Source organism: Pteropus vampyrus, unplaced genomic scaffold (assembly GCF_000151845.1).
Source record: "Pteropus vampyrus isolate Shadow unplaced genomic scaffold, Pvam_2.0 Scaffold1, whole genome shotgun sequence".
Taxonomy (NCBI): domain Eukaryota; kingdom Metazoa; phylum Chordata; class Mammalia; order Chiroptera; family Pteropodidae; genus Pteropus; species Pteropus vampyrus.
Genome location: NW_011888782.1, coordinates 9910031 through 9926207, shown reverse-complemented (window position 1 = coordinate 9926207; position 16177 = coordinate 9910031). Strand labels below are relative to the sequence as shown.

At 39.8% G+C, this 16177-nt stretch overlaps 1 protein-coding gene across 3 annotated transcripts in view; it reads right to left on the bottom strand.

Annotated features, from left to right (window-relative positions):
* Positions 1-16177, bottom strand: part of UBE2E1 (ubiquitin conjugating enzyme E2 E1) — a 534712-nt gene that overhangs the window by 73268 nt on the left and 445267 nt on the right. The window contains exon 1 of one of the 3 annotated variants that reach the window (XM_011357147.2): positions 26-163. The exons of 1 other annotated variant lie outside the window; for it this stretch is intronic. The gene's annotated coding sequence lies outside the window, so the exon portion shown is untranslated. Of the gene's footprint in view, positions 1-25; positions 164-16177 lie in introns of those variants that run through there. One more of the 3 variants, XM_011357071.2, reaches the window with a different exon arrangement.

Genomic DNA, 16177 nt, shown 5'->3' with positions numbered 1-16177 from the left:
CGGGCGGCGGGGGGGATCCCCGTACCTCTCTTTGTGTCTGGCTCCTCCGTGCCGCCGCGGCGGCTGCTGCTGCGGCTGCGGCTGGGCCTGGCCACTCGTGTCTCTAGCTGGGAGAGAAGCGGAAGTGCAGCAACAGCAACTATTAAACAGGCAATGGCTTCCCCCAGCCACACACACTCGCACACACACTCCTCCTCCCCCTCCTCCCCCTCCTCCCTGCTCTCACCCCTCCCCCACCCGGGCCCGGTCCCACCCACCCGCGCTCCCCTCCCCCTGCACACCTCGGTGGGGGTAGGGGCGCGAGGCGGACCCTGGGGTCCCCGGGAAACCCTGCCCCCCTCCCCACCCACATCCCCACCGAGCGCTTCCTCGGACGCCAGGGAAGGGGTCGAGGGGTGTGAATTTTCTCTCAAGCGGTTTGGGGACCTGGATCCTGGGCTGGAGAGGGAAAGCCGTTCCGAGAAGGGGGGTTCTGGGAGCGATTGGAACTGTATGGAATAGGGGGCCACGAGAGGAAGTTCTTTCCAATAAGGGCTTTTGGAAGGAGGGGGCGGTGGCAAATTGGTGAAAAAGATGGTAATCTGGTGGCAAGGACTTTGGACTAGAGAATGCAGCGGAACTCCTGAAAGTGATCAGTTTATGGGGGAAAAAGAAATCCCAAAACAGGGGTTTCCTTTGGGCTTCCCTCTCTGGCAGTTTACCTGCTAGGAACAGAGGTCGGTTGGGTTAGGCACGCCTGGGGGGGGGAAAAAAAAACCAAACTAGAAATTTTCTGCTCAGGCACGTGCAATTTTACAATTTTAGTCACTTATAGAAAGTGGTGGAGTTTTATAAAAGTGATATAAAGGATTTCATGACAGGTAAAACCAACGTGTAACAGGTTTACAAGTGTGAGAAATCACGGGGAATAGACCCTATGCTACTGAATTAGACTGGATTTAGACAGTCTGATGTTTGGAAATTGGATTAAAAGTTTTGGGGACTCTTGTATCTTCTTCAGCCACAATATAAATGCTATTCAAATAATCGTTTTAAAATAATCCCTCGGAAATTCTGAATTGTTCCTTATTCAGTATTTTTTCCAAGATTAATTTTTTTTAAGGTTAAGCCATCAAATAACGATTAAGTTTCTTATTTTTCATTTCAGTTGAAGGTATTTAAAGAGATATGCAATGCCACATGTACAAGGTCTGGTACTCTAAGGAGATCGCCCAGTCAGATTTCCGTGGGCCACTCTAAATTATCTCATTCAAATTGCCATCCTTTCCCATGGCAACAGTGGCTTCAGTTACCACAAGACAACACAAGATATAAAGCCCATGATATATCCACTAACCAAGAAAACAAGCATTCTTACCACTCCCCTAAACCCTTTCTAACCATCGACATGAAACTCCCAACTTTATCGAGACTCATAAAATAATTGTGCATGTTGCTTGCTCAATACTTACCAGGAAACCTGTATACAAGGAATTGTCATAGAATCAAGGAGTCCAATTGCTGGAGAAAACCTATAGGTCATCATTTCAGCCTCCAGCTTCGTATCTGCAGACAGAGCTATCTCTCAGTTGCTCAAATACATTAAAATGTTGAAAAGATTCCCAGACATAAGTGTTTGGTTTCAAGAGTCCTGGTAGAGCATATAAAAATAATGACATTCCCTGCTGTACGCTATTTGAAAACAAAACAAAATCCATAAAACCAGGTTGTATACTTTTTGTATTTCTGATGAAAAATATATAAATTCAAGAGAAAACAAGAAACATGAAATAAACTCATTTGGGATGAAGGAAATCTAAAGACAGTTATTAAAATCGGGACTTCCTCTTACAAAAATCTGGTTTTCTGATACTTTAAAATATGAGTCTACGCTATGAGTATAACCAGTAAAAAGTCATATATAGGATGAGAACTGGCTGAGAACACAGGAAAATAAACTGTTTGATTTGCTGATGTGACTAGGACGGTGGGTGAATTTTTTCTTTCATTTTGGCTTACATAAATCGTAAACTTGGATACCAACTACAATATTTCTTTTAAAAAATGGAATATGCTAATTCGTGTGTCATTGTTGATGCTTGGGTTGGACTCGTCCCTGGGGAAATAAATCATATAATCGAAGGTCTCCTTTATAGGGAAGTGCTTTTCTAACCACCCACCGCTCTGGAAGGACACTAGCCCTATTTTGTGTACTAGCCTTCCTTATCTCTAACCCTGGTTAGTGCTTTACAGTTTGGGAATGACCACTGAGGGGGAATAAAAACGTCAAAATGTTTAGGAAAGAATCCACTACTCTCAAAAGACTAATCTTTATGTTAGATTATTTTAAATATATTGTTGTCTGAGTCATAAAAAAAAAATTCATTCACAACCTTTCAGCTCTTCTACTTATTAACTATGCGGCCTAAGGAGCTAAATTGATCTCTCTGAGCCTCAGATCCTCATCTAGAAAGGGCAAGAATACCTGCACTGTACTGACTGGCAGAATTGTTAGAAGAACCAAATGCGTATCTATAATAAAGATGGTTTATTAACTGTTATACAAAGTAAATTATTAATAATCCCACCCCGATCCTACTTCTCAGGAATTTTGTTAGGACACGGGGTCTTTGTGACTTAGAATGGATGACAGGTATCAGAAACCTCCCAGGAGAAAGAGAATCAAGGAATCATAGGATTTTATTTACTATAAGGTATCTAAGATATGTTTGAGTTCAAATTAAAGCAAAGAAAGCCAGTATGTCTTGTCCAAGGTCATTCAGTAAATAAGTGGCAAAACTGTGGCTATGGCCCATGTTGCCTACAGATGATTTTGTCAATTCTGGCAATATTGGGGGAGATGGGGAGGATCCTCAATTATATTATAAAAAGATATATTAAATAGTAAAAAACTGATTTACAAAAAGATACTAACAATCAAGACAGGAAAATAGAAAAATGGAAACAAGGGAATCACTGATTTTATCATATTTACTTGAACCAATTAATTACCCCATTGAAGTTTTCTACTCTCCATTCTTAGAATAATCATCATTTATTTACATTATTTAAGAATATATTTTAAATATGTAACGCATTCTCATGCTGTATTCTCCTAAGGATATCGAAGGGTATGCCACGAAAATATCCCTCTGCTTCTCCCCCAGCTCCGTGGTAGTCTATACATTTGGAAGCAAATGCATACAGATACGTGGGGATGCTTTGATTGGAATGCTCAATTTACATTTAAAAGATGCATCCGGTCACAGAAGCCCAAATGGTGCAACACTGTGATAGCTGTGGGCTTTGAGAAAGTGAGCTTCAATTTTTACTAATACTTATTCCTGATTCTCTGAATAATCCCACTCTCTTCTTCAAGCCATTTTAGAGTATCAAGCACTTTTAAGTAGAAGCACTTGAAGATCAAGGTGCTAACTGATCCCTGGGAGGTGAAATAATACAGTTGATTCAAAACAAAGAGACCCAGTCTCACTTTTGAGCACTGGTATTTTTGGCTTGTTGCTTACACTGAACTCCAAATATTTCATAAAGGCGGCCATTCTCATTGGCCAATTTCACACCCAAAGAATGTCAAGCAAATTAACATTTCTTAATATGGGTTTTAAAACTTACCTTATAGCTGGATAGAAAGGATTTCCTTTATCTCTCAAAAGAAAAAAAAAATCTTACTTTTGGAATTGTAAAAGAATTTCTGTAAAGCCTTTCTGAAAAGATGGACGCACTGCAGGTGTCAGTCCACTTGTATTTTACGATGCTCCTTTGCCTAAAAATAAGGTTCCCAAAGAAGGGTCAATTCCACAAAGCCTAATAATCTGGGTTTTTTAATCTGTACATCAGGTTACTTTTCCATAGGCTTAAAAAAAAAAAAACCAAATAACAAAAAACACCAATCTCTTTGAAGGACTCTAAGCATTGTCAGACTTTATTGGTCCTGAATTTTGCTATCACAGGAAGCTAGGACAAGAGCTAAATTATTTTTTCTACCACATGGAGGCATTGAACAACCATGAGATTTTCAAAATTTACCAAGACTTAATAAGAGTCTAATGCTTTCTCAGGCATGGGCAAAAAAGTTTGATGTCGACAAATGAATAGTGCTTAGTATGAAAGCGTTCTTCTCAGTTTATAATTTAGGATCTCCTCCTAGGGCCTACTCTCTAAACAAACTAGCCTTCTTCAACCTCCTATACGTTAATAACACAAGGACAGACTATATTGGAACATACTGGATTGCAGTGTGAGCAGTTTGGTTCATTAGTCTCTGAAACCTTTCTTGAACTTAGCACTTTTTCAGTTTACTGAAATTTGGAGGAATGAAATAGTAGGGAAAAATTAATGTCACACTTTTAATTCTCAACTGTAAAACATTTTTTAAAACGTCAGCTTCCTCATAGGTCCATGGTATGGCAAATCTATAGTTAAGGATCCAGTTTTGAACCCGAACTTTATCTCAATAATTGCAAACCCCAGAGGCAATTAGCAGCAAAGATAGCAATCTTGACTTGTGAAGCCTACCTGACAAGTTTTGTCTTTGCAGCAGACAGTACTCATGTCTCAGCCCCAAATCAGTTCATCAACAAATATTTATTAATTGACATATGTGCGCTAAGCACAGTGCTAGGTGTTGTGGCAGATCTAAAGAAGTCTAAGAGGTTCTCTCTGGCCTCCAGCATGGGCTAGGGGAGAAGGGATCATATAATCTATAAGGGCCAGTAGGACTTGGGAGGATGGAGAGGCATGCCCAGATATTGAAATGGCATTTAAAAAGATACGGGGAAACATCGGACTCAAAATATTTTATTACTCAAATATAAATATATATCATATAAAATATTTTACATTAAAAACTGAAAGAAACTGGTCTTTATTCTTCAAAAATGTCACTAGCATGAAAGACGAAGAAAAATTGAAATTCCAGATTAGAGGAGACTAAAAGCCTGAGAACTGAAGGGTAATATATGATCCTGGACCACATCCTATACAGGATGGGCAAAAAATTATAAAGACTATAATTAGATCAAGTGAAAATATAAGAGCATGGAAGTTAGATTAGATAAAAGTATTACACCTATGTTAAATTTCCTGAAGTTGATAACCGTACTAAGGATATTCTTATTTTTAGGAAATACACACTGACACATTACAGAATAAAGATTCATGATGTCTGAAAATGATTTAAATAGCTCAGAAAAATAAACAACAATATATGTTTGGGGGGCAAGGGAGGGAGAGAGAAACAAAAGTGCCCAAATGTTACGATTTGGTAAATCTGGATAAATGGTATACCTATGTTCTCTGTTATTCTCGTGACTTTCCCGTAAATTTGGAGGGGAAAAAAAATGTAGTTTACCTCAGAGGAAATGAAATGGAATGAAGGAGAGATTGCTAACTCATTACACATCTCTCTATTGTTTCACTTCTTAAAGTAAGTTGTGCATTACTTTAGTTCCTTTAAAAAGTCTAACCACTAAATCTTTAAAGAACAAAAATATATATGGAAGCCGAAAAACTCAGGAAGTGATTGGGGAGACCATGAATACACTAATTTGGCTGAAGGACTCAGAAAAGCGAGTGGTGGGTAGAAGGATGAAAGTAGGTACCTGGAGTTTGCAGGGGGGCTTCCACAGTAAACTAAGAATCCTGGATTTCATTAGAGGATGAAAGGTACAAGGGAAAGACATTAGAGGCATTTTAGCCTGAGGGTATTTTAAGAAGATTAGTTTGACAGAAAAGCCAGAAAGGAAAGAAAGAAGTCAAGGAAACCAGGAGGAAGCCATTGAGGAGTCTAGGCTTAGGGAAGCAGCTCCTAATTCCTAATTCTCTGCGCTTATTTTAATTAATCACTGTTAAATGCGGAAGCTCTGGGAATTTAAGTCCCGTGGTAGCACAGAGTCTATCTGCTTAGAGCTATTTTAGAACAATGCTTGGCACTTAGTAGGCATGCAATTAAAAAATTAACAAAGGTAGGGAATGAAAACCGTCCTTGTCTGTAATTGTCCCGCTTTCCTTTTCCCACCTCTTCTGATCATCAATCACAGATGCACGATTACACCATCAAGCCATTGACAAGGGATGCGTGGGGCCTGGGTTGCTGTTCCCAGGGAAGCGTGAGTGATCCCAGGATGAGGCCTGAAGGACACCCCACCCCGCAGTGTGGAAAGGGATCCCCGCCTTGACATCAGAGTTATGGAATGCCACGCTGGGAGAGCTCTAGAGAGCATCAAACCTACCCTGTTCTATTGACAGATATGAAAGCCGAGTTCCAGAGAAGCAAGATGAGTTTTCTAAGATTAGGCCTCAGAACTAAGACCTTTCCCTTGGAAAAATCAACGTGGACTCTGGGGACTTGAGGAATCCATCTCTTCACATCTTAAACATGGAGCAGCAGCCAGGGACTACAGAAGCCAGAGGGAACCTCCGTGGAGGCAAAGATGCTCTTCTATCTACCCAGCACTGCTTTCCATGGAGCTGGACTCTATCATAATCTTTGATCTCCCCTCGGCAGGGGTCATTAGTTTGGGCGCAGATTCACTACGTATGTGCACGTGTGCGGACACACACACACACACACACACACACACACACACACACTCCTTGGTTCCTGAGTTACATCTACTAACTTGAAAGCAATCCTAAACCTCAGAGTAAGGTGAAGACAGATATTTGCCCAATGTGGCTGTGAGAGTAGAAACAAAGATTCCTATATTCCCTTCTTCATTCCTGACCTCTGTCGCCTTAAGTCTTTTTAGATCTCGGTGAAATAGGAAAAGAGGAAAATGCAGTAGAGAAACAGGTGGGGCACTTTGACAAGTCCTTCAACCTGCTGAGTCTTTATTGTCGCATGTGTAAAATCTGACTTTATGAGATTTTTGAAGGTTAAATGAGAAACGTCTGTAAAATGCTTAGTCCAGTGCCTGACATGGCCTACGTGCCCAATAAATGGTAGCTATCATCAGCTGAACTTAACATGTTATCCTGGTTTAATGTATTTTTCAAGATTTAATTCAGTGACCTCGGACTTTCTTTGGTTGTTCCAGAGTTAATAAATTAGAAGTGTGCATGCAGCCAAACCTCCCATATGCTATTTTGTGTTGTTTCCTGTCAGTTGTAAAATTGTTAGAAAAAGCAGAGGACCCCTGCTCTATTCCAGCTTTAGCCCAATGCCAAATTATGGAACTGAGTAACCACCTGTTGACTGATTGCTACGGTGACAAGAGCCTCTGAAAGAGCATGAACAAACAGGTAAGTCAGAAAACATCTGGGTTTTACCCAGAAATGTTCCTCTCTAAATGAGTGAGTCAGAAGGGCCCAAGTACGTGATGCTTCCACTTAAATTGTCTGGAAAACTGTCAGGTGAAGGTTCGTTTCAGAGGATTTGTGTCTCTCACACGGAATTCTCTTTCTCTCTAGATGGAATGTTAGTTCAGACTCTTAAAAGTGTTAAATCAAGAGATCCTAAAGAAAACTGGCTGTGGGCAAGGTGGGATTTTCAAAGAAGTTTAAAACACAAGGACTTTCTCTGGGCAATTTGTCAATCACAACACGGGTGAGCGTGAAAAATGTTGGTGAGAATGTTTAGGCTCCTTAAAGTGATTATTTTTCCCTATAAGATTTGCACTTTGGAATCCCAACACAATAGAACTATTATAATCAGCACTTTTTGTTTGAAAAAGTCATGTTCTGCAGCATTTGCTCGGGTTCTTATGGCCACTCTAGGGGAAAGATTTAGAACTGTATAATTTGGGGAAATATTTGTCCTCTTCTTAGATTTCAATATTTTAATTATATTTAGGGGTTGAGAGTCAACTTTTCTTTGAAAACAGATTTTTAAAATATAATTATATAAAGATTTATATTCAGAAACACTCAAATAGTGAAAAAGCCACTTATCCACAGCTCTGGGTCACTCCTTGGCACTACTGTGTCCTTGAATGATATAAGCAGAGAGATTAGAAGGATCCTTCTAATGCTGAGTTTTACATTCCAATATTTAGAGTTTACTTAGTTCCAGTTGTGTCTTAAAATAAGTTTTTTTTGGGGGGGAGGGGTGTTGGCCTAAGAGGTATATATTTAAGATGTTATTTTTGGAAACTGCTAGAGAATGAAATGAAAACTTGTGATTTTCCTTGAACTTGGCATGAATAAAATATTTTATGAACCTGGAGGTGAATACATTTACTCTGCTCAAACTTTCTCACTTGGAAATGAATGGTTTAGAGCAGAGCCCAAAATAGGGAATTCAAATTCTATAGATTTGCCTCAGCTCTGTCTCTGCTTATGTATCAATCTTTACCAAAATTATCAACCATCCCCTTCTTAAAAACAAAGACAAACAAAAAACTCCTAACTTGCTTTGATCTCTAATGTGTTCATATTATAAACACATATTATTATTGATACCATGCCATCATTTATTTATTGCACATTTAGAAAATTTAGATTTGGCCCTTCATAGGAGAGGCTAGAGAGGTTTTCCTTAGAAGTATAGGGTGTTTTATTTTGTTTTTAATATAGGATTTTTCTATCCTCTTTTTATGAAATATATATGAAACTCCCACTTGTGTAAGATGTAGAAGGCAATGCTGTGCTGTGTCGCCATCATGGACTTGAACACAGTGTTGTGCTATCTCTGGAACAACTTTAAAACACAGCTTACGCTTCTTAAAAAAGCCCCTTTTTGTTTGTTTATATTTTATTGTGAAAAATTTCAAACATTTGGAAAAGTAGAAAGAATAGTACAAGATCCTCCTATATCCACCCCATCACTGATATTCAAGAATTGATCATATTTGTCATATTTGCTTTATCTATTGTTTTGCTAATTCATTTAAAATTACAAACATCAAGACAATTTACCGCTAATTCTTCAACATTCTTCTTCAAAATACATACCATTATCACACCTGACAAAACTAGCAGAAGATCCTCGGTATTGTCTAAATATTCCATACATATTCAATTCTCTAATTTTCTTTGAGGTTCAAATCACTATTCTAATCAAGACCTTCTCCCACCATTTGTTTTTGTTTTTGTTTTTGTTTTTTTTTACAGTGGCACTGGCTTATTGAAGAGACATGCCAATTTGTATTGCAGAATGTCCCATCTTCTGGATTTGCTTGATTGTTTTTCCTTGTCATACCATTTAACATGACCCCTCTATCCTTTCTAGGTCCTGAACATTTGAGGTTTCATAGAAAGGAGTTATTCATTTCAGTTAAACATTTCGGGCAAGATGGTCAAGTCATAGGTATACTTTGTACTTCTCCTTGCATCACAACAGGAGGCAATGACTTCTTGTCCCTTGAAAGGCACCTTTGAGAAGCAGAAACATTTGCCATTTCTCATTTCTCTTAAAAGACATCACCGGACCTGAAGCCAGAAATGCAAATGTCATTTAACCTCTCTGATCCTCAGTTTTCTTGTGAGAGACAAAACCAGTACTTACCTCTGCAACTTCACAGGATTGTGGTAAGGACCATAAGAGAACATAACAGTAACACCACTAATAACTACCATTTATTGGGCAATCACTACGTCAAGCGCTATGCAGAGCTTTCCATTCACTATTTCCGTTAATCCTTGCACTAACCATGAGAGACAGGTACCACTATTATCATCTCCATTGCACAGATGAAGAAACTGAGACACAGAGAGTTTAAGCAATTTGGTCCAAGTCAAACATCTGGTTAAGAGGGGGGAGGTGGCATGTAAACACAACCAGCCCGACTACAGAGCCTGTGCAAGAAATCGTGTAATACCGTACAAAAGTGAGGTATTGACACAAAAATACCAGTTGTTGTGTTAGAGGATCGAGAGGATGGTGTTTTGTTTTTGTTTTTTCCTTTCTATTTTTCAGACTTGCACTGATGTTATTCTATTACTTTAATAACCACGAAATGAATAGGCATTTACAGGGGAAGACATGCATTATGGATATAAAATAACAATCAGAATCATTTATTACTTACCTGCTCTAGTGGTACTGACAACAGAATAAAAGAAATCACATCAACAATAATAAAAAACTTTGCCTAGAGGGAAATAGACATATGAAGTGACACCATAAACAGATATTCGGTATTTTCTTCTCCACAATTCTACTCCTTTTGTCCTGTTTATTTGACATATAGCTCACTTCATAAAAAATGTTTAAATATTGATTTCCAAATAGCTTCACTTGGTCCTAAAACAATATTAACAGACTGTGTGGTTTCTGAAAGGATCTATTCTGCTGTTTCTGTAAGTAAAAAAAAAAAAGTTTTTGTTTTTCTCCAGGATTTTTAAATCAAGAAAATTAGTTTGTCAATTATACCTTAACATGATGACCATGAGATTTCTTTTTAAAGGTGTGGTTAGGACAAAGAAGCGTGGCTGTCACCGGGTCCTCTGGGTTAAACCTTTCAGATGAGCATCTGTCCCCTCCAAGGTGTGAAATCATACTTGGTGAATGACATCTAAACCCCCAGAATTCTCAGCCAGAGCCATCACATTTTATGTCCACACAGAGTCAAAATAGCTGTGAATACTGTGTGCATTCCTCAGAAAATATTTGCTACTGATGTCACTAGGTTTATTCCCCTGCCTTTCCAGTCCGCTTTAAATTCAGAAATACAAAATGTTTAATTTGCTAACTGTAATAACCCTAACTTTTAAAGTACTTATTAAAACTTATATAAAAGCCAGTAAGATCTTTGAAATAGATTTAAAAGCGTATACATCGATCCAATGTGGGGGAGGGACATCAAAATCTCAGTGAGCTGTGGTAAAGTAATTATATCACAAAATTGAAAAATTATAATGATCTTTTCTCATGCCTGATAGTTATATATTAAAAAAAAATGGTTTCTTGAAAATTTCCCATAGCCTATTTCCATTTTAAAGCTCCTAAAGATGATTTGGAATAGGGGGTCAGACAGCATTATTAATTATTAAAGGACAAAATGTGATGCTTGCTTTCTATGTCCTAAGTATTCTACCTGTCTTATTTCACATAATCTTTACAACAGCCCTTTAAGGTAGCTGCATTTATTATCCCCAATTTACAGGTGAGAAAATTTAAGGTTAGAGAGAGGTTGAACAGAGTAACACAGCTGTTAGGTGACAGAGCCAGAATTCAAACTCAGGACTGACTCCAGAGCCCAACCTCCCAGCTGCCCATGAATGACAATAATGACTACCATTTTCATCAGCTGGATTTCAAATCCCAAGAATATGCAAACTCATAACTTAGTAGAATGCCTTGTGCTGAACCTAGAACAACTCTACACAAGGACTTGAGTTGCAAAATGCAGCTTCACAACCTGGGACTCAGACTCGAATTTCCTGCCCCAGAAGCAGAAGAGGACTCACCATCCCTCGGGGGAGCCCCTCTCCTCTCCACCCTCCCGGCAGCCTGTGGGTGTTCTCATGTCTGCAGCTGCTCTGGCATCCCTTCCCTTTCCACCTTCCCCTCATATCTCTGGCAGGCAGTGTGTCTTCTTTCCCATCCTCTTGGGTTTCGCCCAGCAGCCAATCAATAAATATTTGTTGAATGAATAAGTGAATGAATGATTGAATGAATAAACAGCTGTCAAACCAAACACAGATGGAAAAGTACACAGAGGTGCATAAATATTAAGTGGTTTGCCTGAAACAGCCTCAGCCTGACCAGAGTATAAATTTCATCAAACTTCATGTTAAGTTGGGGAACATTTATTTATTCTGTATTAGATATCATATTATTTCCTTCACATTTCATACTTGGTTGCTTCAATATTATTCAACACTTTACTTTTTGTGTTATTAGGTCCAGTCACTTACTCTCTAATCCTTGTTTTCACAGCTATAAAATGATGCTAGTAAGTCATACCTCACAGGTTGTCCTAAGGATCAAATAAGGTCATGTGGAGTGGTGCTCTGTACACCGTACAGTGCCTTCTGATGCTGTTATCATCATGCCTTTATTGGCACTCTGCTATTTGTATCCTCTGTGCATCTGGTTGTGGGGACCTAGATGCATTGCTCAAGAAGAATAGCATTGCAGAAAATCTTCAGGGATCCCTGATACCACTCATCAGAACAAAACAAACGACTGCCAGAGAAGGATTTTTACGAAACCGGGTTTCATGGTGGATCTGGGGAGCAAGAAAGGCCAGCAGCCAGGCCACACCTTGAGAGAATCCAAGCAAAGGCCCCTGTAAGCCCCAGAAACCCTTGGACTCTCCTTGCTCTTCCTGTCTCAACCTCAGTCATAACCACTCTTCAGTCAACAGTCTGTCTAGACTGACAGCCAACAACCAGATTGTAAAATTAATCTATGCAATCACCCTGGAGATGGTCGTTACTAAGAAAAATGCTGGGCTTGAGCCCTAGCACCTGTCCAGGTGGGCACGGTCCAGTATTCACCAGGAAGCAGAGTCTCATCTTCCCCTCCCCATCCATCCTCAACTGGGGCAGAAAAGGGGAAAACCAAACTCAGGGAAACTGTTTTTGATCCATCCTAACTTGTTTGTCCTCCTTGTTGGGATTTCCCTGAGCAAGTAAGACAATTAGCTCAGGAAGCCGTATTCCTCCAACGTTAGGATCTTAGAGAATTGACACACTGAGCCAGAAAGTTTGTCAATAAATGGGGCCTCTCAGGGTCTCTTTAATGTCCCTCCTTCTCTCTCCTCCCCCTTTACTCCCAGTCACCACCCTCCCCTTCCATCTGTGTAGGAGGAAACCCTTTGAAGTGTCTGCGAAACAAACAAAAAACCACTTTCTTCTTTTCTTCCTCCGAGGTTCTTTACACTAAATTTGAAAACTGAAATCTTCACAGAAAATTGTTTTGGTGGGTTCAGGAAAATAAATTTTAATTCTCAGCCCCCAAGCAAACATTTCAACCAAAGATCCCTTACGTTTTTTAAAAAGTGCAAAGTAAATTTCTTCAGTAAAGAAAGACTTAGTATTTTCCTGGGCCTTCTTGCAAACAGAGGCCCCTTAGACAATATTTACATCTACGTGTGGGTGAGTCGAGACTGTGCTTGGGGCAGCTGGAATAAGAGAGGCATTGATGGATTCCAGTAAGGCTGGCGGATATTGACAAGCAAGTGTGGTATAACCTGGGGAGCGAGCACTGGGTTTGTGAAAAATGTCTGACAGTCATCGAGCACACGTGTGGACCAGGCACCATGCTAAATGCTCTACAGATGCCATCTTCTCGTTTTATCTTCATAACCACCCCGTGAGGTAGAAACTAATATTCCTGGCTTACAGATGAGGAAACTGAGACACAGAAAAGTAGGAGATCTAAAGTCAACCAGCCTTAGAGCCGGGATCCTAACACAGACCCCTGCAGCTGCTGTGAGGTCTGTAGACCAGCAGCGTAGTCGCTGCTTCGTATCTGCACAAGACACCACGGCAGTCAGTGGACAGACACATTCTAGTGCTGCTCGTTGTCTCTAAGGACATTGCTGCCCTGAGCACAGGTTCTCATTCTGACCCTCATGGGACCCTGTTTTTTTTAACTTTTGGTGGTTTAGTTGCTCTATAAAAATGAAGATGGCTGAAGATCATGGCTGAGAATCCCATGGAACTTAGCAGCAGCTTTCTAAATGTCCCTATAGGGCTTTTTTGAAGTTGCAGTAAACTGCACTTCATAAATGGTAGCAATGATTTAAAATCGGTTTTCAAAGAAGTTTCTCTTGAGTGATCATTAGAAGTACTACCCACTTAGTATAGGAAATTTGGAAAATGAAGAAAAGATAAAGAAAACATAAAAACTCTCCCATAAATCCACTATCCTGAGATAACCGTGGAAACATTTAGTTGCATTTCCTTCCAGTATTTTCTCCACACATATGTGCATGTATATAAATATATTATTTTTTACCAAATAGGGATCATTCTGTATGTATACATTTGCATCCTGAATATTTTTTTCTCTTCACATTTACATGATGAGCATTTTTAAAACACTCGAAACCAGTGCATACACAAGCTGCTTCCCGGGGCTTACTCTCAGGATCAGAAAGTTCTTTTTATCTAATTTTAATTCCTTTAACTTTAATTTAAGAATTCAGATTAGAACTGACCTGTGTTTGAATATTTTAGTGGTAGACCCAATGCATTTGGAGAGAGAACCTCCTGGGGGACTGACAGCAGGCCCAGGAGACCCCAGAGAGGTGGGCCAGTGGTTTTAGGGCCCTGCACAAGACCCACGTTTGTTCTGGGCATCACAGCCCCTTTCACCTTTGTAAGACAGAATGAAAACTTTACCTGTGGGGCATAGGCTGAAAGGGGGCGTTTCAACTGTGCAAGCTCCTTTAAAGTAGGAATTGTCTGGTTTTTGGTTTTGCTTTTGTTTTTAAGTCTCTGCACCTCAAAGCTCAGAACTGTACCTGACACATAGTAGGTATGCAATACATTTGATGGATGAATGAATGGATCAATAACTGAGTGAATGAGTGAATGAATGAATAATGTGGAGACAGTGGGCAGCTGCCTAATGATATAAGTCAGACATCTCCTTCCTCTCCCACCTAGACCCCAAACATCTCCTCTGGTGAGTCAAGTTCTACCATGAGATAATTTCTCTGCAGCAGTCTTCAGAGGGCCAATTTTCAAAAATGAACCTCCCATGGGAGGGCTACCTGTTTCATTTAATAGCTTTTGCAGATATGCTGAGGCTGGGTTTTCAGAGAAGAGTCTTCCTATAGTTTGCTACAGTCATTAACATTCTAGATCAACCAGCCTCATGAGCGAAGTTCTTTGTCCTTTAGAATATTCATAAATCGTGTCCCCATCAAGGATGTTTTCTCTAGGAGCAAGGACACTTGTCTTTAAAAACTCAAGGAATAGAGAATAGAGAGGCCAATGGAATCTTCCCACTGAAAGGTCTTTGGTGACATTGTTTGCCTGGCATGGATGAAATAATCTGAAATGAGAAAGAGTGTGACCCTCACAACTTAGAGACTTCTTTTGGAGCAGAACTGGGCAGGGCAAAGGGCCCGCCTGAACAGAAAGGTAGCTCAGTAAACTTGGGCTTGCTTCAGGTCATGTCTTTACAGAGAAATCTTTTCTTATTCATCTCTTTAGTTGGCAACCCAGAGGAAGAAAGAGAGGGATCTAACACTTCTCACAACCTTCAGCTACCTTCCTAGGGCAACTGTCATTATCTCTCACCTGGCTTCCTGCAGTGACCTCCGAACTAGTCTCCCTTCTTCCACCTGTGGCATCCTACTGTTCTGTATCTACAAATCACAAGTCAGATCAGGTCACTCATCTGCTCAAAACTTTCCAGTGGCTTTCCAGCTCTGAGCGAAATCTAAATCTGTAAGGTTCTATATGAACTGGCATTCCCTGACACCTTTCTCATTACATCTCCTGTTACTTCTCCCTTTGCTTACTCTACTCCAGCCACACTGATGTTCTAGCTGTTCCTTAAATGCACCAAGGACACTTCTGCCTCAGGGCCTTTGCCCTTGCTGATCCCTCTGCCAGAACAGATGCATGCTGCTCCCACCTCCAGCCTCCCCATCACCCCACTGCCCTGGCCCCCAATCTAGCTACTTGCCTCACTCCCTCACTTCCTTCCTTCCGGTCTCTGCTCAAATGTCACCTTGGCCTCCCCTAACTGGCTCATCTAAAATAGTAACACATTCCCCCACAAAAACAAAACAAAACAAAACAAAGCCCTGCCCCCACTTAACCTCTAACCCTGCCTTATTTTTCTTCATAGCATATCTCATACATGGTATTCTATATATTTGTTTATATCCTTCTCAACTCAAATAAAAGCTTTATGTGATCAAGGATGCTTGTTTAGTTTCATTCACTGCTGCTGTCAAGTCCTTAGAACACTGCCTGGATCCTAATTTATTTTTTAAAAAGTGAATATTGAGTGAATCCTAAAGAACAACAATAGTATAATTCATTTTAATTTTTTTTTTACAGTTCCATTACCATTCTTCCCTCTCTATTATTATTATTATTGTTTTTATCACAGGGCTTTTCATTTCAAAGGAAAATCTAAACTCAGAATGACTAGGCAACTGTAAACCGGTTCAGAAATGTAATAAAACATGTAATGATTTTTTCATTTGCTCCACAAACAAGACTATGTAATAGCTGGGATCTGATTCTGCCTCTTGTCCCCAAATTTGCTGCTTTCTTTTAAGGAGGGTTAAATATCATAAGTGTGTGTGTGTGTGTGTGTGTG